At 46.8% G+C, this 22,916-nt stretch overlaps 1 protein-coding gene across 12 annotated transcripts in view; it reads left to right on the top strand.

Annotated features, from left to right (window-relative positions):
• Positions 1 to 22,916, top strand: part of Wnk (Wnk kinase) — a 407,304-nt gene that overhangs the window by 245,430 nt on the left and 138,958 nt on the right. The gene's annotated exons all lie outside the window — the stretch shown is intronic.

The following is a 22,916-nucleotide window of genomic DNA, read 5'->3' as shown; positions in this document are numbered from 1 at the left end:
AAGCCCATGCTCCCCCCCCCCCCCCTCTTTTTTCTTTCAGAACCTGCTTTTAAATTATTTCAAGTATTGTGATCAGTGCTAGATGGCATATAACATATGACTCTCTTCAGTCTTTCCTTTGTTAAATTTTTTGGTCCACTCTTTTTAAATACTTTGTCATTTACAGTCAATTGGTTCTAGTGTACCATGTGGTCTTGATAGGCTGCTGTCTGCTTGCAGCCACGTGGAATGTCAAAGTGTTGAAACTTTTCAGACAGTGCGAGAAATTAAGTGCTTCATTTTATAAATGCACAAAAGCTATGCTACAACGCATCTTGAACAAAATAAGACAAGGCCGGAAAAGGAATGACAAACATGGACGTTCAAGATGGAAGCATAACAACTCATCCAACCATCCATTCAGATACACTGCAAACTGCATACAAGTTACATCCAAAGGACCAATCAAGAGCTGCTTTTGTGTTGGACATTTCTTGAGGTCTTCCATGTCTGGGCAAGCAGGCATGCATATCTACACTATGCTCAAAAAGCATGTGTCGATTCCAAATGATTTTACTCCAAACTACCCCTTCAGCCAGTTCTCCTTTTTTTTTAAGCTGCCAAGCTAATTGAGAGTGTACCATAAAAAAACAAGCAGTCATTATTTTTCCCCAGTAGAGACCGCTTACAAGATGAGTAACAAAGCATTGCATTAAATACTAGAGCCTTGCAAATAGCAAAATTGTCGGTGCCAAGAGAGTTTGAATATTGAACTGTGAGTGCGACTTGAATGGAATATTTTTGGAATATTTCTAGAAAATTTTTCAATTACTTTTTAGTGAAATTGCAGAGAAAAAAGTCGGACAGGATTCCTAAGCATATGCTTGTGAAGGAGCAACTTGAAAGTGTTTCTTTTGGCTAGATTGATGAAGCGCTGGCGGGGTGATGTTTCGTAGTTGTCTTGTTAAGAGTTAGACAATGCAGAGGCCAAATTGTATTTAGGTACACGATTCAGTGAAACTGAAGTGTTGTCAACACATTTTGCACGTGAATGTTGCCCCGCCGCGATGGTCTAGGGGCTAAGGTACTCGGCTGCTGACCCACAGGTCGCGGGATCGAATCCCAGATGTGGCGGTTGCATTTTCGATGAAGGCGAAAATGCTGTAGGTCCGTGTGCCCAGATTTAGGTGCACTTTAAAAGCCCCAGCAGGTCGAAATTTCCGGAGCTCTCTACTACGGCGTCTCTCATAATCATATGGTGGTTTTGGGACAATAATCCCCACATATCAATCAACACACATGAATGCTAAAGATGCTACTTCATCAGCCTCTCTTTTTCCTTGAACTTTTGTGGAAGCCCAACTGATATGGTAGACAAGGGCATGCTCCTTTCAAGTCTGGAGTTCCAAGTACTGTATTTACTCGCCTAACTTTCGCACACTTTTTTTCGCGATTTTGGGGTGCTGGAAAGGGGGTGCGCAAATTACGCGAGGACTTGTCGAGCACATACGAAATATTGTGTCACAGTCCTAACGCACGCAGTATATACATTTAAAAAAAGAAGAAATAAATTGGAGCACAAACGAAGTGTACTTCTAATTTAAAGGAATCAGCATGTACCTTAATCAGTCAGGTCCGGTCATGCGCTGTCTTACGGGAATTACTGATCGCAAAGTCTGACTGGGAATCATCGTCGCGGCCACTGCCCACGCCCTCCCGAAGCGCATCGTCCTCGATTCCATCAAGCGTGTTTGAATATCCCATTTTCATGAAGCTCTTTCGACAATGCTGGGGGAAAATAGGTCCAATGACACGGCGATACCAGAAGAACTAAGCATTTGCACATTATTGAAAAGGCCTTCTTCAATAGCAGGAAACCTGCATTTGCAAGCACGCGCTTTTCTGCTTTCTTGCGTACCGATCGTGCCGGTCGTCAGGTTGAAGTATATCTCCTTGAAGTGCTTTGTAGCGGCACACTTCCCGCTTTCTTCAGTGAAATTCACTACAGCGAGCTTCAATTTCGCCGTATATAGAATTACTGTAGCACATTGCAAGGGAACCATCAAAACACATGCCAGAACCTAAACTTCAGAAATCGGCCAAGGGTGTGTTACAGCACGGACGCAGAGAACAAGGGAAACAGTTGGCACAACTGGCCCTCACACGCCTCCGATGTAGAAAGTCGTCCGTGTCGTGACGCGAGTGTGCATTCTCGTCATTAATGCGGTGGTATGGATTGGGAGACATGGGAAGGCAAACGCTTGAGCAGTTCCGGTGACCCGTCAAAAGGTTAGTGTTCGGGTGTATATTCTAGCGACCCTAGTTTAGGGAAAGTCCTCAGAAGAAGAGACTTCGCACTCGCAGCCTGTTCGACTGCGCTCATCTGCTCGGCGAAGCGCGCACTTGGTTGAAGCATCAAAATGTCCTAAGGTGCACGCGCTGGAGAGCTGGCTTGGGGGGGGGGAGCATGAAATATGTGAATATTTTTTTTAGGGGCGAAGCTCCTTAGGGCGTGGGCTGTGCGTCCCCTGTAGCCTGTATGTAGCCACCTCTAGTTTAGTTCTTGCAGTGTTCACTAGATGGCGGTACCGTCCCCTGTATGTAGCCATCTCTAGTTTAGTTCTTGCAGTGTTCACTAGATTGCGGTACCGTCTCCTCTATGTAGCCACCTCTCGTTTAGTTCTTGTAGTGTTTACTAGATGGTGGTACTTGTAGCTGATGATGAAAAGATGCAAGATGTTATAAACTAGAAAGCGGTACTTGTAGTTGATGAAAGACGCGAGATCTTATAAAATAGGAATGATGTCACATATGGCGCGTGTCATTGGTTGAAGGCAATCGTTCGATTTAGTGCGGCGACGTACGCTAGGTGGAGCGATGTAATAAAATCGAGTGGGCAAAATGTACAGAGGATTCATGGTTTACCAGGTTTACCAGGTTTACCTCCGGAGCTTCGCCCACTCATCATCATTCACTTCGTGGATATGGCGGAATTTTTTTGGAAAAGCTGGCAAAATATTAGGGGGGCCCAAATTATGCGAGGGTGCAAATTATACGCGTAAATACAGGATGCCTTGTAGACACCCATATTATTGCAATAGCAATTATATGGACACCCTTGGCTGGATTTCGCCATCGCGTGGGCGTTGACGTCATGCACCATATATGTACACGTATCTATATATATTGTTACGTGAGTAACTAGTCAATATATTGCAAACATACTTACCAAATTGCAAATATATTTACAAAATATATTTGCAAGAGCAGTTGCAGCGCTTGCCAGTCTGGCTCCACGCTCAAGCAGCAAGTGACCTTCATCCTCTCCGTCGGGCGCACATGCGCATTGACAATATGCATTGCAGCAGCCTACATGTAGCAGAACCCCGCCAGCAAAGGCGCCGTCTCGGTGCGTCTAGACGTCAACATCATTGGACGAGTGGTACTGCTTCAGGCGTGTGACGTGTATGATGTCACTGGCCCGAGGGGTGGATGAAGACGGCGCAGCAGCAGGAGCGATTTCATAAGTGACAGCAGTTCATGAGAGTTGCGATGAGGACTTGGGCCACTTCTCGGGACTAATAGCAAGCAGCAGAGAAACTTACTAAAGATGACGGTAGTCGCCGCACGAAGCACTCTGTATGGCCCCGTGTACCGAGTGAGCAGTTTGTCAGACAGGCCAACGTTCTTGGTCGGAGACCACAGCAGAACCAACAAACCGGGCGAGAAGTGCACATCGCAGTGTCGTTGATCATACCGACGTCGTTGGTTTTCTTGGGAGGTCAGAAAAAGAGCCCGAGCGGCTCCGTGAGCGTAAGCGGCCCGGCTGATGGCGTCCAGGGCATATTCTGCGGTCGGAGCTGCTGGCAACGAAATGACTGCATTGAGGGGCAATGTGGGTTCACAGGAAAAATTAGGTGTAACCAGCTGTGTTAAGGCGCGAAGAATTGTATACAAATATCACGTATGGTGAAGCGAGGTACAGTCAGAGTGGTCTGAGGAAATGTACTTTGAAAGCATGTCGGCAAGGCTTCGGTTCAGACGCTCCATGAGGCTATTTGTTTGCGGATAGTACGATGTAGTGAGCTTGTAGAACGTTGCACATAAGTGTAGGATGTCTGCTAAGACTGTCGTTAGAAATGTGTGGCCTCGGTCCGTGAACAGTTGGCGTGGAGCACCATGTTGCAAGATCACGTCGCGTAAAAGAAAATCAGCGACGTCTGTGGCGCAACTTGTTAGAAGGGCGTAGGGTAGTGTAGCGTGTGGCGTAGTCAGTGGCCACAGCTATCCACCTATTTCCAACAGAAGACAGGTGAAAAGGGCTGAGTAAGTTCAAACCGACGCTAAAGAAAGGTTCAGAAGAAATGTCGAGTGGTTGAAGGCGCCCAGCTGGAATGACATTCCTCACACGCCGCGATGTATCTTCTGACAGAGCGTGCGAGACCTGGCCAATAAAAGCGATGGCAAATCCGGTCGTATGTGCGGGACACGCCGAGGTGACCAGCAGTAGGAACATCGGGAAGTTCGTGGAGTACAGCCGAGTGGAGGTGTTCGGTATTAGCCCTGGGAACGAACACTGGCGTCGCTGCAATCGCGGTGAAGTGACACCACGGCAAGGATTCGCCTGCTCCGCCGCCGACGCATCCCATTCATTGCTTTTTTGCGAACCCACCGTGTACCCGCTCTTCACCGTTTGTCATTTCTTCTCAGTTTCGAGTAGTAGATCACTAAAGGTACTAAGTAAAGGTATTTATTGATGTTAAAAGTTAACTAGGCTGCAGAAAGTATGGATCCATTTTGAAAATGAAGGTGGAGGACAGCGAGACATTGGTTGTTGTCACCATTCATGTTCTGGAGGAAATCAATGCTAATAATTATTCATGCTAAATGGGCTTGAATTTATTACAACTTGGCATAGACTACACGAATAAAAATTTGTGTCATAGTATTACTAATGAAATTAGAAAGTTTTCAGTTTACTCACAGCATTGCGATTTACTGTGCAAGTTATGTCGGCATCTGCGAATAATGTAGCTCATTAGACAGAATTCCGCTTTGTAATGCAGGAAACTTTAGATACATCTGTCTTTCATTCACAATCACTTATAATAGTGAGAAAAAAAGTAATTCTGCAAACCACAGAATGGTGTTTTTGGAACTCTAAGACGTCAAAATATTCAGATATCATGTACAGATTCCTTCTCATCAGTCATCACGATTACGTAGTTGCCTACCCTGATTTACGCGAACAGCTGACACGATCTACCACCATGTCATAAAACGGTGATGTTCAATTCACGTAGGAGCACTGCTGATAGCAATTGTTTGCAAAACAAACGCCAGGAAGTCGAAACGACAGGTTTCATGGTGGACTCCACTTCGTGGCCCACGTGATAATGCAACGTCTTTTGCCTCAATGAAGCAACGATTAGTCTCTCTGATCATGTTCATATACAGATTCATGCTGTTAGTAATCAGCCGTTGGAAAAGTTTACTCATTAGGCGGCTATCTAAAGTTCAACTTACAAGCGTGACAACACAGTTGCTAGGATGTTGCACGTTGAGACTATCTGAAATCAGTAGCATTTTCTGCAATAAACCTCAACTTGTTTTTTCTAGTGAAACAAAGCACCGAATTTATTACCAAATACATAAAGCTAAATAACGTGAATAGATATGAGCAACTACACACAAGAAAATTTAATGTGCAGCAATGTTCTCGGCTGAGCGCAAAAAAAAAAAAAGTTCCCCGCAGTTACTTTATTCGTCCGATACAGATACCAATTGTGGAAGTAAAACAATCACATCTTTTTAAAGGAATAGCTTGTGAAAAACACAACTTGAAATGAAAGTACACTGTCCTATACGTTTAAAAAGCGCTACAAGGTTGCGAGGCACATAGCAAAGTAATTGTGGTCACCTTGCATTTTTAATCTGCTGCACATGCATCGTCTTGCTGTTCACTCCTGTCGAAGTGCGACTGCCATAACCAAGAATCGAACCCATCTTCGAGGTATGCAACGCAACACCATAACAAACCTCATCAAAGCGTGTACGCTGGAGCACAGGCATTGTTGGCGATTTTACCAAAGAAAAAAAAATGTTTGGTTTTTTATTGCTTTACCAGGAACATCATCGATGCTGCTATATTCATTTATTTTAAGCGCGAGAATGTAGGTGAAAATAGGTGTATGTCGTCTAGGTAAGACAGGCATGTTCACCATTTGAACCCGTGTAGCAGAGAGTCCATCATACGTTCGAACATTGCTGGGGCGTTCCATATACCGTAGGGCATAACCTTGAATTGGTACAGGCCGTCGGGAGTGACGAAGGCGGTCTTTCCTTGGTCTTTCTCGTTCACGGCAATCTGCCAATAACCAGAGCGAAAGTTGATGGAGGAAAAGTAGTGTGCGCCATGGAGACAATCGAGAGCGTCATTAATATGAGGCAAAGGATACACGTCCTTTTTTGTAATTCGATTTAGATGTTGGTATTCGATGCGGAAACACCATGTGTTGTCCTTTTTTAACCAGGATGACGGGTGATGCCCATGGGCTTGATGAGTGCTCAATAATGCCTTTAGTTAACATCTTGTTCACTTCGGCTTGAATAATCTGCCACTCCGACACGGACACGCGATACGGTCGACGGTGAATGGGAGCAGCATCACTTGTGTTGATGCGGTGCTCGACAAAAGAGGTTTGGCTGAGTAGTCGATAGTCAAGGTCGAAGATGTCGCGGTAAGAAGCTAAAAAGCGGATGATGGCGGCTGATTGCTCTGGGGGGACATCAGGAGCGATCATGAGGCGTATTGACATGCCAAGGCTTGTGGCATCGGGTGGGCGACAAGGAAGATTAGCGCATACTCTGGCTGCGAAAGTGGTGACGTGGTCATCGGCTAACAACCCCAACATGGTGATTAAGATGCTGTCCTCGTTTGGATGGCGGGCAAAACAGAGAGTGCGCGACAACAAACGGAAGAAAAGAGAGACGGCGCTTGGCAGTGACGTGAAGCGAAGGGTCTTGTTCCCTGCTGGCGTCGATTGTCATTCAGGCGTCTCTTTCTGTCATTGCTACGGCGTAAGCCTACAATGCCTTCAGGGAGGACTTGCTTCGTGAAGCCAAAATTTATGACGGGTACGGCTATAGTTACAACGCAGTGAAGGACTGTGACGTTTCGGGCCAGTAGGACATCAGGAATCGGCGTGACGATGTAATCTCCATCCAACACGAGTGAGGTTGTGGCGAATTTGGCGAATGTGACGGCTTTAGGCGGTAAACCGAGAAAATCTGTGGCACAGAGGCCACGTTGAAGTTCAGGTTGAATATCCAGCTGAAGAGGAAGGTCTAAGGAAAGAGTACCAACAGAACAGTATTAGAGCAGAATGGGTCGACAGGAAGTCAATCTCTTAAATGAGGTCATGAGGACAGCTATGGAGCACTGTGAATAAGACAGGAACATAGCGGTCGGCGATGCTGATTCGAGCCGCACACATTCCAATGACAGGAACAGTTCCGTCATCGGCGACACATACAGCTTCTGTAGCAGGAGGGGTGAGTACTTTTCTTAAACGGCGACAAAAATGAGCACCGATTATGGACATGTGAGCACCAGTATTGACTGGTACCGTCAAAAAAATACCGTCCACGTGCACATCGATAAGATTTTTGTTCACAGGAAGCGTCAATGGAGAGTTTGGTTCAGACAATGTAGCACTACCTCCAGGAGCTGCATGGTCTAGTTTTTCGTCAGGTATGATGGAAAGTTGGGCGGCGAAAGATGGCGGCATGGCTGGGGCGACAGGGAACGACGGGGAATGATGGCGTTGAGGGGACGGAGAACGAGCAGGAAGGCTGCTGTTAGGTGTGTCAAAAGTAGGATCTGTACGGCTGGGCGAATACCGGCGAAGATCTTCATATGGGCGATAAGGTGCGAAAGACGGGTTCCTATGTGGCGACGTCCAGGAGGCACAGTCTAGGGGGTAGCGGGAGACATGTCCAATGCTGTGGCACCGAAAGCAGATCGGTTTGTCGTCGGCAGTCTGCCCTTTCGTAGGGTCGCGATATCGTAGAGGAAGGAGTGGGTCACCTAGAGATGCATTGATAGGCATTGGTCTGGATGAAGGGCGAGGGATGGGGCAGGCGACAGGGATTTCGACGTTGGAGAATTCCTGTCGTACGACCGCCTGATTAACAGAGACCGCAGGGGTTGTTGGTATCATAGCATGTTCAAAAGGAGAGGGCTGAAGTGGCGCTGGACTTGCTGCTTCAAGTTCCCGCCAAACGATGTGTGACACCCAGTTCAAAGGGTGGTGTAGCGGTGGAATCCGAGCATGTGGACGTAGCTGCCACGTTTGGCAAACGAGAAAAAGGAGGGCGTACCCGACGGCATTTTGCTGTTTCGAAACGTCGGCATTCTTGAATGTTGCGGTCGATAGTCGAGACGTTAGTGTAGGCCAGCAAATTGAAAGCGCCGTCCGCAATTCCCTTCAAAACGTGAATAACCTTGTCAGCTTCAGGCATCCCCTCATCCACTTCCTGGCAAAGAGTGAGAACTTCTTGTATGTAGGACACATACGACTCAGTTGGTGACTGGACACAAGTAGCCAGCTCCTGTCGTGCAGCTGCGTGACATTTTGTCGGGTCCCCAAAGATGTCGCGCAGCTTCTTCTTGAACGTGTCCCAGCTGGTGAGTTTGGACTAATTTGTTTCGTACCAGACATGCGGGGTTCCGTACAAGTAGAAGAAAACATTAGCGAGCATCAGGATAGGGTCCCAGAGATGAATTTGACTGACTTTTTCATACAGGCGAAGCCAGTAGTCGACATCGAGGCCAGGTTGCGCAGAAAATGTCCTGGTATCACGGGGTGTGGCGACCGCAACAAAGAATATTTGAGAAGCCGCTGATAGAGAAGGGACGGGTTGTCACTCGACGCCATGGTGGAAAGTTGGAGGATGTGGCCACTGCGGAGCTGCGTGGTGAGGACGGGAAAGGTTCTACCTCCACCAAATTTGTTACGTGAGTAACGAGTCAATATATTGCAAATATATTTACAAAATATATTTGCAAGAGCAGTTGCAGCGCTGGTCAGTCTGGCTCCGAGCTCGAGCAACAAGTGACCTTCATCCTTTTTTTTGGGCGCACATGCGCATTGACAATATGCATTGTGGCAGCCTGCATGTAGCAATATGAAAATGCAAAAAAGAAAAAAAAAACAGCAAAAAGACTCCGCCGCACAGAATCAAATGTGGGAGAGACCTTCGCGTCGTGAATGCAAGGTGTTAACCATTGCGCCGAGGGGTACCTCTTCGGACGTTCAAATGGCAAGCTATTTATATCTACCACTTACTGCTGTTGGCTGGCATGTAGGGGGGAACTATCGTGTTTTCAGCATTATCAGCAAGATGTCACAATGAGTGCTTGACGGCTCTCAATTCTCACGCGTACTTCGGCCCAAGGATAGGAGGGGAATGGGCGATCTCTCGCGCGCCCTTATCTTTAGATGGGGAGGATCATAGGCCTTTGCTGGCGTTGGGCTCGCACTGGAACGATTCTGTTGTAGTTGCGGGGTGCACAAAGGTAACTGCAATCATTGTACAGCCTTTGTTTGCGAAAAAGGCGTGCTTTCCAGACACAGCAAAGTAACAACTGAGACGCTTATTCGCGTTCATCTTTACCTGTGATTATGTTTCGTGTGTCATTTGTGTGTGAGAAACGTGGGGCACGTTTCGATCTGCTTGTCATTCTGCACGTGACCTTCCAATTTGTTGCTATAGCGTTCATTCCTTTGTCTTTGCAGCAAAGCTGTGACTTTTATAAGACGACGACATTTTGGATGCTAAAAATATTGCACGTCTACCCAAATTTCAGGTCCATGGAAGGGGGGGTTTAATATTACGGAAAAGTCCACTAAATGTTGGCTGTATTTGTCTTGGGGAAGTTCGCCTAGTTCGAATAGCAAAAATTTGGGACGAAATGAATGAAATACCAAACACTATTCAGTAATATTTTGAATATTCGCACACCTCATTTCAATACAGAGCCGTTGCTAGTCATTTGCGATATGATGGCAGCAAAAGATTATTAACAACTACAATACTCTCCAAGGCAAAATTTTAGTGCATTTATTGGCGGCGAGATCGACCTGTAGAAGGCAGCACCGTTGTGTCGGGAGCAGGTCATTCCAGGTGAAATGTTTCAACCCAATATTCGACCTCCAGCGATTCTGCTGATTAAAAATTGCGCTGAAAGGTAACTATGTGAGAGTGATCTTGGGGAAGTATCTTTGTTCAAAAAAATTGTGTGGTGGCATGCCCATCCTTCAAATGTGCCAGTGAAAAGGAAAAGTTGGGCAGGAATAAATTATGTGTATTCATCATCATCATTATCATCAGCCTGACTATGTCCACTGCAGGACAAAGGCCTCTCCCATGTTTCGCCAGTTAACCCAGTCCTGTGCTTGCTGCTGCCAATTTATACCCACAAACTTCTTGATCTCATCTGCCCCTGTAACCTTCTGTCTCCCCCTAACCCGCTTGCCTTCTCTGGGAATCCAGTTAGATACCCTTAACGACCAGGGGTTATCCTGTCTACGCGCTACATGCCCGGCCCATGTCCATTTCTTCTTCTTGATTTCAGCTATGATATCCTTAACCCCCGTTTGTTCCCTAATCCCCTCTGCTCTCTTCTTGTCTCTTAAGGTTACACCTACCATTTTTCTTTCCATTGCTCGCTGCGTCGTCCTCAATTTAAGCTGTACTCTCTTTGTAAGTCTTCAGGTTTCTGCTCCGTAGCCAAGTACCGGCAAGATACAGCTGTTATATACCTTCATCTTGAGGGATAGTGGCAATCTACCTACATTTGGTAGATTGGTTTAATTAAAACATTTGGTTTTCAAGCATTATGTTGTCATTGTATCTCGTCATTGTATCTGTCATTGTATCTATTGTTGTTTCTCGTGACGTCAACTAAAACCATATATTACTTCTATGGCCTAAGTAGGCTTAGCAAAGAAGCAAGAAAACGCTGAATTCAGGCAATTTTGAAAAAAACTGCGGCAACGCTCCAGCCACAAGACGTTTTTTGCTTTTTTTACCAGTGGACATACTACGTGTTAAAATAATTTAAACATCTATAAACAAACTTTTATTGAGAAAAATTTTGTGAAATTGAGAAAAGTGACGTTTTGGGGATATTCAATTGTTAATTAAGCATCAAAGCCATCTTGCTAAAAATACATAAGATAGTTCATTATGTGATCGAATCCTTTTTCTTTCGATGTTGAAAATTTTATTCCTGTAAATTTTGTTTAAAGTGAAAAAGTTATTTTTGATATGCACAACCGACGTCGGGGGTAAGGAGATGCGATGTCTGTGTTCCCTGTGAAACACATGCATCAGGATCACGTCAGTTCAAACACCTTCTGGCTAGGTCGCTTCGCATCAGGGTATACATAATAGAACCAACTTGCGTGTTTGCCTTTATAACTGCCTTTCACGGCACTAGGGAAAGTAATGACGACGAACAAGGCATGGGCAATGTTATTTCATTTGCTGACTCTGCTTCATTTTATCTCCCATTGATGCGTGAGTCAAATGGTTTGTTGTTCTCAGGTACTTGATATTCACAGAAAAACAGTGCTTCATGTTTTATCAATAATAAAAAAAAAAGAAAATTATGGCTTCTGTAACTTAAATGTTTTGTCATTCTTGTTTTTTTTTCTTCGTGATGTGTCACATTAATCATTAGTACCAAATCAGACTGGCTTTTTCAGTTTAATTTCACGATTTTTGGAGAACAATGTAAGGCCAACATGAAGGGCAGAAACAGTGGACAGTCTGAAATAGTGCAGTTGTGGGGTCTGTTTTACAGCTAGCACCATGGCGAATCTCGAAGTAAGCTCGACTCTTTTTTTTAATGCGGCACCCAAATTACTGTAGTTTCCTTTACATTGCTTTTAGCGGACAGAAATAAATTGTGTGGTGCCTGATTCTGACCACCATGTGCCCTCTGTAGGCTTACTTTTGCTGCCGGACATTTTATTGTGCCACCAACACCATCGCATGCACTTTTGCCATGTAAAGTGGCAAAGAAGTTCCACTCTACCAACAGGTTGTGGTCCTGCTCGTGGTAGCAAAGGCTCAACAAGTTTTGTTTTATATTGAGAGGAAGCTCTATCACTTGTGGCAGATCTCATTTCACTATCTCCAGTGCTTTGCACTGAAACGCGTGTACTGCGAATGCGTCGTGCTCCGGACAATCTGAAATAATGGCAAAACATTGCACCGAAACACCTCAACGGGTGCTTTGGTGGTCAATAAAGTAGACAACTACAAGGTGCACTGTGGCCTGAGCATTCACCCATTGGTACGACTGAGGCACAAAATCTATCAACAACATCAGCCTCTTTAGGACTTAAACTTGATCTAACTTCTCGGAAGTACCTGAACTGCTGCTTGCTAACGAAAGGATGTGTCTTTAGCTGATTGAGCATGTCTGCAAACCTTTCAGAAAATTCTTCTTGTGTGAGAACAATGGTTTCGAGTGAGCAGCGAACTCCGCTTATTCATTGCTGGACATGTATGCTGTCTCTGCTCTCAAAATGTGGGCAAGGCTTTGCTAAAGCAGATTTACTGCAAAAGTTGTGCCAGACCAGGATCTACATTTGCTAAACATGCAGTCTTGCCCTGCCGCGGTGGTCTAGTGGCTAAGGTACTCGGCTACTAACCCGCAGGTCGCAGGATTGAATACCGGCTGCGGCGGCTGCATTTTTAGATGCAGGCGAAAATGCTGTAGGCGTGTGTGCTCAGATTTGGGTGCACGTTAAAGAACCCCAGGTGGTCAAAATTCCCAGAGCCCTCCACTACAGCGTCTCTCATAATCATATGGCGGTTTTGGGACGTTAAACCCCACATATCATCACAAACATGCAGTCTTCATTATTAAGCTCGCATACCAATGTAGCCAAGAGCTCTTCAGCTGTTTGTTTGCGGCAACTGGCATGAAGCATTAACTTGAAGTTTTGGTGGCTTATGCATGCTGTGTGCCTACTACTCCCACCAGCCAAGACACAGTGGCGTGGACGCAGCTTTAAAGTGAAGGTCCTTTTCTATTGTTTGTGCATCCCTTTAATATTCATTAAAATGAGGCCCTTCTGTTTGCCTTGCAACGTGTAATTTTTTCTTTGTAATTTCACCGAAATATTCTCATAGAATTCCCTGATTGATAATGTCGCTGATTGAACGGCCATGTTTTTTATCTCGTGTACCCAGAATCCCATCGCAAGCCTTGATCTTCAAGGCTTCGCGAATTTGTTTTTCTGATGCGCCAAAGAACTATGGGGCCAAAGTTGCCGCTGACATACTGCCACAGTTTCTACAAAAATCGCTGCTATCACTGACCTCACTTTGTTTCAAAACGCCCTCTCTAACCATTTCGCGTAAATTCGCCACTTAAGTCACGCTATGTTTTCTCTTGTTAGTTTTTTTGTGTGCGCGTGTCATTCGAAGACGCAACCATGTTGAACATTGTTGTTACAACCACCCTGCCTCTTCTTCACATCACGCAGTCTTTCTTTTATTTTATGGTTTTCAGACCGCCATTGTGCGCATATAATTTTGATTTGCTGTATTTCCTGTACGATGTATACCCGCTCCTCTCTGTAATGCTTCGGCCTTGAGAGTAAATAAATGAAATGAAATGAGATGAAATGAAATGAAAAATTGTCTGAATTCGCGTGTTTTCTTGCTTTTCTTTACTAAGCCTACTTAAGCCGTAGAAGTAATATATGGTTTAGGTTGTGACGTCACTTGAAAGAACAATAACAACATAATGCTTTAAAACCAAATGTGTTTCCAAGCCCAATTCGTAGATTGCATACACATTATTCTTGCATAAATTTTCCTTTTTTCCGGCACATTTGAAAAGTGGTCACGCGACCACACAATTTTTTTTTAACAGAATTACTTTGCTAAAATTGCTCTCATATAGTTATTTTTTAGCTCAATCTTTTTCAGCTGAATCGCGGGTGGTCCAATTTGGGCTGGGACACTTCACTTGGAATGGCCCTAGTGTGGATAGACGGTCCGTGGTGCATATAGAAATCCACATAGCGGCGCTTCATTTTGTCAGCAAATAAAGTGCGTTGATGGTAGCTTAAAAGTGATACAGTTGGCTCCCAAAAATTCAAAGTCGCTTAATTGTGATGTTCAGTTTATATGAAGTCAACAAGTGGTCCCATCAGTTTTGCATGCAGGCCTATAGGAAAAAATGCTCGACAATTCGAAGTTGAAAGCCTGCAATGTTGGTTTATTACAAGGCATTTTTTCAATTGAGAGCCTCGAGTCGACCGTAACTTTTGAATAAAACGGGGAGTTTTTCATGTGCCAAGACAGCTGGCTGACCGCTCTGTTGTCGCCATCGCCACTGCCTGCACCGTCTCAGCTCATGGAGTGACAATCTTGTTTAGTCAATGCCAGGGCATCGCATTGATCATAACTGTTAACTAGGTCTTCCTCTGTGATTTGTCGAGTGCTTCAGCCGTGCGCTAGGTTGATTTCTACTAATTTGGAACAGTGTGAATGAACACGGACAGAGAGGAACTTGCAAACACATGGTGCTGTGTGTGTTTTTTTGCGTGTTCTTCTCCATATGCATCCAGTTACGCTGTTCAAACTTGCACGATAAACCAATTAGCTCCTCAATGCACTTTTGGTAGGTGGTGGGGACGTTTGACAATGGAAACACACGGACCCTAGAGAACGCTCAGACCTGGCGACGAAGTTCAGAAGTCCTGAAAGAAGTTTACCAGGGAGGCACCACCAAGCAAGACATCGCACAAAAGTACAGGGTTAAGCCTGACAACATTCTACAATTCCATCTTGTGCAAACAGGTCAACGCGACGACAGTAGTTTTGGGGTCTTTCTTAGTGACGTCTGTTTTAAATAATTCGTTGTCATGGACAGCAACTTGGATATATGCGGTCACTAAAAGACAGCAAAATTGTGCAGATGGTTTGGCTAGTGGGCGGCGACGACGTCGGAAACGAACCATCAACTAGGGCTACCACTGTTACTGCGAGTCTTGCTCTTGCACAGTGGTTTTTATGTTTTGTTGAAGACGGAAATACTGAATAAGCACTATGACAAGTGTAGTGCTTAGAAAACTTGCTAGTCGCTGTGACGTTCGACAAGAGAAAAGATGACGGGCTGTTTTTTAGGGAACTGTTGGGTTTGAAGTAATGGAAGTTCAGTTTTTGTACATTTTACTTAATTAAAAGCTCATTCATATCAAAGTTTTTTTGTAGTTTGCCTGAACTTCGTATTAACCAGAGTCTACTGTATACGGGCTTTTCATTGCCAGATCATGTGCAAAGCTGGCTGAGTGTTTCTATTATGTTGGAGATACCAATGCAATTTGTCGATAAGTGCTGGCAGATTGCGAATTTGCCAGCACCATTGCCCTCGCACTGAGCGACAGTCTAGTGCTTTTGCTGTGTGCTTGATGCTTTTTTCTGTTTTATTCTTATGTGTTTAGCTTGTGTTTTGCCTAAACTACAGTAGCATAGTAGTCACGTGACTGAATTGATAATCTACATCTTGTTCAAAAGGCTTCTAGAAAAAAAAAATGCCTGTCTTTCTGTGTAATGAGTTGTAGTTGAACTTTGTGCACTCTGCTTTTTCGCTTTCCCATAGATGCATCCGAATTTTGAAATTCTTTTCTTTGCTTTTTGTAATTCTAACAGGCCTTTGCAGGCATTAGTAGTTCATGATTTGCACTACCACAATCATTCTGTGATCACCGACACTTTGTGAGCTGGGGCAGCGGAAATTCTGTCTTCATACTTCGATATTTAGCACTTCTTTTGTTTAGCAAGATGTCAAAAGCACCTTATGATGTCTTTGAATGACAAAGCAGCAACCACATTAAAACTATCTTGGCTGGTGGTCGAATTGGCGATCACATCTAGTGCCAAACTAACGTGTGCATGCACTCATCATGGTAGGGATAAGCCTCAGAAGGTAAAAAGCTTGTTATATCATGTAAGGCTTCCATACAAGCATTGGATACTGGACTTACACAATGCAATAAGGCACCCTCTGAGGACGGGCATCACATTTGCACGCATGCAAACACGTTGTGGCTAGCAGATGACTCAAGTGGCCATTCACATGTCAAGGTTTTGTCCACTCGTTACCCTTGAGGACGGGGATCACATTTGCACACACGCAAACATGTTGTGGCTAGCAAATCACCCAAGTGGCCATTCACATTATAGGGTTTTGTCCGCTCGCCACCATTGAGAACCGGCATCACATTCGCATACATGCAAACACGTTGTGGCTAGCAGATCACTCAAGTAGCCATTGATATTGTTACGTGAAGGAGACTGGCTCAGAGGGGTAGTCACCGATGTATTTACAGCCGGTTAGGTTGTAGCCCCGGCGGCGGAGGCACCGTCCCGATGCTTTAAAGGTCGTTATCTGACGCATTCTTGTAGGGCTTGATCCGCGAGACGTGTACCATATCACTGGGCGGCATAGTAGAGGATCATGGCCAGATGGGGCTGATCTCGTAAATGACAGGTGTTACTTGACGCAATATACGGTAGGGTCCCGTGTAATAAGACAGAAGTTTTTCGGATAGGCCCAGCCGACGATGAGGGGACTAGAGTAAAACGAGGGTAAAGGGAGCGAAATGTACTTCTCTATGTTCCGCATCGTACCGACTGCATTGGTTGGTTTGCGACGCCATCAGCCGAGCGCGAGCGAGCTGACGGGCATGATCGGCTCGCGCAATCGCGTCGTGGCCATACTCGCTGGTAGACGAGGTGTGAGCTGAGATGACTGTGTCCAGTGGTAAAGTCGGCTCTCTTCCGTACAATAAGTAGAACGGCGAAAAGCCCGCTGTGTCGTGACGGGATGAATTATACGTAAAAGTTGCGTAGGGTAAGGCAAGGTCCCAGTCTCGGTGGTCGGGAGACATGTACATAGCGAGCATATTTGTTAAAGTGCGGTTAAATCGTTCAATGAGGCCGTTTGCTTGAGGGTGGTAAGCGATTGTCAGTGTGTGTTGCGTGGAACAAGAATGCAGAATGTCGGCGATGACTTGAGATAGAAATGTACGGCCACGGTCTGTGAGAAGCTGTCTTCGAGCATCGTGAATCAATATAACGTCCCGTAACAAGAAGTCAGCGACGTTGGTTTCACAGCTGGTCGGTAGAGCTCACGTAATAGCGTAGCGTGTAGTGTAGTCTGTAATAACGGCTATCCATTTGTTTCCCAATGTTGATGTGGGAAAAGGACCAAGCAGGTCTAACCCAACACGGTAAAATGGTTCCGCGGGTATGTCAATTGGTTGAAGATGGCCAGCAGGTAGCAGCGAGAGTGTTTTACAATGTTGGCATAGGTCACACGTGGCGACATATCGGCGTACCGAACGAGCAAGGCCTGGCTAGAAAAAACGGCGCCGGACGCGCTCGTTGTGCGGGATATGTCAAGGTGTCCAGCCGTGGGAGCGTCGTGAAGTTTAGTGAGAACACAGCGGCGCAAATGCTTAGGCACAACAGTCAGAAGGTCGGGCCCGTCTGGTCGGAAATTGCGACGGTATAGCACACCCTTTTGAATGACAAAGTAGCGGACGCAAGCATCATTTGTGGAGGATTCCATACGGCTGATGATGTCAAGCAGCACTGGATCGCGCTTCTGTTCTTCCCCAGTATTAAGGAAGTCGGACACTGACAAGATAGAGTTTTCCACCCAAGGACTGCAGGATGGCTCAATGATGTCCTTGGCGAACATTTTGTCAACCTCACTTTGAATGATGTGACGCTCGGCCGCCGACACCCGATATGGACGCCTATGAATAGGATGCTTATTACCAGTGTTTATGCGGTGGCTCATACCGGTAGCTTTCCCCAACGGACGGCCGCTGATGTCAAAAACGTCGATGTAGGACAGCGAAACCCGGTGGAGCTCATCAGTCTGCTGCGGCGTTAAGTTGGAAGCTCGAACAGTCTGTGAGGGCAGAATGCGCGGACAGGAAGTCGAGGCCTAAGATTACGTCGTGGGGGCATTTATCAAGGACGGTGAAGAGAACAACTGTGTGTCGATCTACAATGCTTATACGAGCAGAGCACATTCCAGCGATAGATGCTATTCCCCCATCCGCAAGACGGACGAACTGAGTGGTCGCAGGGGTGAGGACCTTCTTGAGCTTGCGGCGAAAAGCACTCATCATCACGGAAAATTGGGCGCCGGTGTCGACAAGAGCAATGACATGTACGCCGTCTACTTGTACGTCTATGAGGTTCCGTTTTGTCGGTATCGTCAAAAGAGGATTTTCGGTCAGTCCGAGCAATGCAGCGCCACCTCCAGGGGCTGCAACGCTTAGTTTTCCGTCGGGGAACCTCGTGTGAAGACGGGGAAGATGGTCGGCGGGGCTGTGGAGAGCGAGACTGGTGACGTTGGGGGGATGGAGAGCGGGAGTAGCGGTGTTCAGAAGCAGGTTCCTGGACAAAATGGTCGCGGCTGGTCTCATGGTGATAGGCAAGACGTGCATAGAAAGGATGAGAGGACGGTTGTGCAGGAGGACCCCAGCGACTTCTGCAATGGCGAGAAATGTGGCCGATTCTGTGACACGAGAAGCAGATCGGCTTGTCATCGTGTGTTCGCCATGCGGACGGATTACGGAACGTTGAGGGTGAGCCAGTCGGGAAGGGACGTGCAGGCGTGTATCGGGGCTGGTAGTCGGTGCGGGGAGGCGGCGAGATAGAGTGAATGCCCAAGCTGGCGATTTCCTGCTGGACGACTGCTTGAATGAGAGGCAACGTAATTGGCGGAGAGGGGTCAGGGGACGTTGGTCCCACCTTAGCTGGAGCAGCCGCTTCAAGCTCCCGCCTGACGATTCCCGTCAAGTTGTCACTAGTGTCTGGTGGATGATATGTGTCGAGACACGAGGACGTCGCAGTGGTGTTCGGGAGGCGCTGGAACTGATGGGAGATGCATCTGCTTTTAGCTTGTTGAAACCGGCGGCATTCTTGAATGATCGCATCAACAGATGACACATTGTTGAATACCAACAAGTTGAACGCATCGTCAGTGATACCCTTTAGGATATGCGCAACTTTTTCAGGTTTGGACATATTTTCGTCAGCTTGGTGGCATAGTGAAAGGACAGCCTGAATGTAACCAATGTAGGGCTCCGTGGAAGATTGTGCGCGAGTCGACAATTCATTTTTCGCAGCTTCACGACGACCAAAGATGTTGCCAAAAAGCTCGCGGATCTTTGCCTTGAAGCTGTCCCAGCATGTTATGTCATGCTCGTGGTTGTCAAACCAAACACGAGTGGTTCCGTCGAGATAAAAGATGACGTTTGCGAGCATAAGAGTGGGATGCCACCTGTAAACCTGTAATTGGCGCTGACGCGTTCGTAGAGGGGTAGCCACTGGTCGACGTCGGAACCCTCGCTGCCCGAGAACACGCCGGGGTCTTTGAGCGCGGGAAGCATCACGAAAGTTGTTGCGGGCGCTGGGTTGACAGGTTGGGCAGAAGGGCGGGCGACCGGAGAGGATGTAGCCGAGTCTTGAGTGGTCATGTTGTAAGCCGCGAGGGAGCATTCGCTTCGGAGTTCCGTAGCCAGGACGGGGATCGCACAACTCCACCAAATATGTTACAAGAAGGAGACCGACTCGGAGGGGTAGTCAGAGATGTACTTACAGCCGGCTAAGCGAGCAGCACCAGCCACACAGATAAGCTTGCGCCAGTTTATAAACTCCACCAAATATGTTACGAGAAGGAGACCGACTCGGAGGGGTAGTCAGAGATGTACTTACAGCCGGCTAAGCGAGCAGCACCAGCCACACAGATAAGCTTGCGCCAGTTTATATGCTTTGTCTTCTTCAACTCCATGCACTGGCACATAGCAATATTACAGGGTTTTGTCCGCTCGCCACCATTGAGTACGGGCATCACATTCGCACACATGCGGACATGTTGTGGCTAGGGGACAACTGAAGGAGCCATCCAGGTAACGGAGTTATGTCGGCTCGCCACCCTTGAGGACGGGCATCACATTTGCACACATGCAAACACGTTGTGGCTAGCAGATGGCTCAAGTGGCCATTCATATTAGAGGGTTTTGTCCACTCGCCGCCCATGAGGACGGGCATCACATTTGCACACATGCAAACAAGTTGTGGCTAGCAGATGACCCAAGTGGCCATTCACATTACAGGGTTTTGTCTGCTCACCACCATTGAGGACGGGCATCACATTCGCACACATGCAAACACGTTGTGGCTAGCAGATGACTCAAGTGGCCATTCACATGACACCGTTTTGTCCGCTCGCCACCCTTGAGGACAGGCATCACATTTGCACGCATGCAAAGACGTTGTGGCTAGCAAATGACTCAAGTGGGCATTCACATAACAGGGTTTTGTCCGCTCGCCACCCTCGAGGACGGGCATCACATTCACATACATGCAAACACGTTGTGGCTAGCAGATGACTCAAGTGGCCATTCACATTACAGGGTTTTGTCCGCTCGCCACCATTGAGTACGGGCATCACATTCGCACACATGCGAACATGTTGTGGCTAGGGGACAGCTGAAGGAGCCATCCAGGTAACAGAGTTATGTCGGCTCGCCACCCTTGAGGACGGGCATCACATTTGCACACATGCAAACACGTTGTGGCTAGTAGATGACCCAAGTGGCCATTCACATTACAGGGTTTCGTCCGCTCGCCACCATTGAGTACGGGCATCACATTCACACACATGCGAAGATGTTGTGGCTAGGGGACAGCTGAAGGAGCCATCCAGGTAACAGAGTTATGTCGGCTCGCCACCCTTGAGGACAGGCATCACATTTGCACGCATTACGCATGCAAGGACGTTGTGGCTAGCAGATGACTCAAGTGGGCATTCACATAACAGGGTTTTGTCGGCTCGCCACCCTCGAGGACGGGCATCACATTCGCACACATGCAAACACGTTGTGGCTAGCAGATGACTCAAGTGGCGATTCATACGACACCGTTTTGTCCGCTAGCCAGCCTCTGAGGACGTGCATCGCATTCCCATACATGCAAACACAACGTGGCTAGCAGACAGTTCAAGGAGCCATCCACACGACAGGGTTTCGTCTGCTCGCCGCCAATCTCGAGGCTAATACACATCTTCATTTTGCAGTTCTCTTTATGTTGGCAGTAGTAAGTGGTTTCAGATTGATTTATATGTGGGGTTTAACGTCCCAAAACCACCATTTGATTATGAGAGACGCTGTAGTGGAGGGCTCCGGAAATTTCGACCACCTGGGGTTCTTTAACGTGCGCCCTAATCTGAGCACACGGGCCTACAACATTTCCGCCTCCATCGGAAATGCAGCCGCCGCAGCCGGGATTCGAACCCGCGACCTGCGGGTCAGCAGCCGAGTACCTTAGCAACTAGACCACCACGGCGGGGCTAAGTGGTTTCAGTCTTGACGGCACAAAGTGCCGTGTTTTCTGGGCTACATAGTTTGGTCTTTTGGGGGGCTTTGTTGTGAGACCCTCTTTGCAGTGCGAGTGATGAGCTTCTCTTTTGGCAGTAGCAATGATGGACATCTGCTCTAAGGGCACAGGTTATAAATGCTCTTGTGCCACCTCATGTGCCACACTGCTTTCCTCCTCACTCTTTGGTGTAAGGAAGAAAGCCCTCTCCACTTTCATCGCTCACTGCGCTCATTTAGTTGGATCTGGCAAGCAACAATGCTCAAGGCAGGAACGTAAGAAAAAATTAAATATTGTCACAAGGCATGCAGGACTGTTCACGTACAGTTGACTCCTTTTAAGGGGGGACACGGGTCTTAGAAGGCCAAAAATCGCAAAAAAAAATCGACTTTTTGAAGCTGACACTTTCGGAATCTGTAGCTATTTTTGCACCTATCTGAGAAGTTTCTAGCCTTTCGTGTCATTATTTCTGGTCAAAATCAATTTGTAACATCCCTGTGAGATGAATTAGAGCGCAAACTGACGTTAAAATTGCACTTTTTCTGCGCCGAACTGTTGTCATTACACATGAGATATCGTGTTCATCTTGGTCTCGTTTGGAAGGGTCGTTCTTCATCTTCAATTCTCCGCTACCGCTGGCTCGCCTTGCTCATTGGTTTTTTAGCAAAAACGTGTCATCGAGAAGCACTAGCTGTGACAGGTTCAGTAAATAAAGCCAGTCGAGCTAGCTGTGAAACGTTATTCTCTCACGAGAAAAGGAAGTGAGCGTTTGATTTGCAAAAAAAATTGTACTTTCACAAACACACAAAAAAAACACAAAAAGGAAAATACTAAGATCAGAAAACTGTTAACTAATTAGCACTGTCAGTTTCGTTAGCGAGCGGAAACCTCTAAGAGTCTAAACAGTCCTTTTCGTTAAAGTCCTCGTGTTTGAGTCCGGACGCGAGAGAAGACGGATACGGCTCACCAGCGGTTCACGCCCTTCAATAGTCCATTGGGGAAGCTGCCGTGGTGAGAGTGCATAAGCTCGGGCCCGTAGCCCGACGGCTTGCTCCCGCTCCCGGTAGACGTCATCTGCTGCGCTGTCTTCCGCTCGAACATCAGACCAAGGTCTTGCCAAGGATTCGCCAATAGCCGCTGCGGTTGAATGGTCACCAGGACCCCGTGGAAACAGTCGCCCGCTAGGTGGATGCCCTGACGCCCAGGAGGTACTCGCACCCGACGAGGTCGCACGCCGCACCCTAGCCTTCTTCTTCCAAGCACGAGCCCGAATCTCCTCTTCCTCGTTCTTCGATGCCCTGGCTCTGGATTTTTCTCCCATTCCCTTGAATTTTCTTCTTTTTCCAATCGCCAGTGTTCGCCGCACTGGCGCAATACGCCATCTTGCACACATTGTCAGTAGTTCATCTTACGCGCCAAATTTGAAAGTCACTTGACTCGCG

This window comes from Rhipicephalus microplus, chromosome 9 (assembly GCF_043290135.1).
Source record: "Rhipicephalus microplus isolate Deutch F79 chromosome 9, USDA_Rmic, whole genome shotgun sequence".
NCBI lineage: Eukaryota > Metazoa > Arthropoda > Arachnida > Ixodida > Ixodidae > Rhipicephalus > Rhipicephalus microplus.
This window is presented reverse-complemented; position numbering and strand designations above follow the sequence as displayed.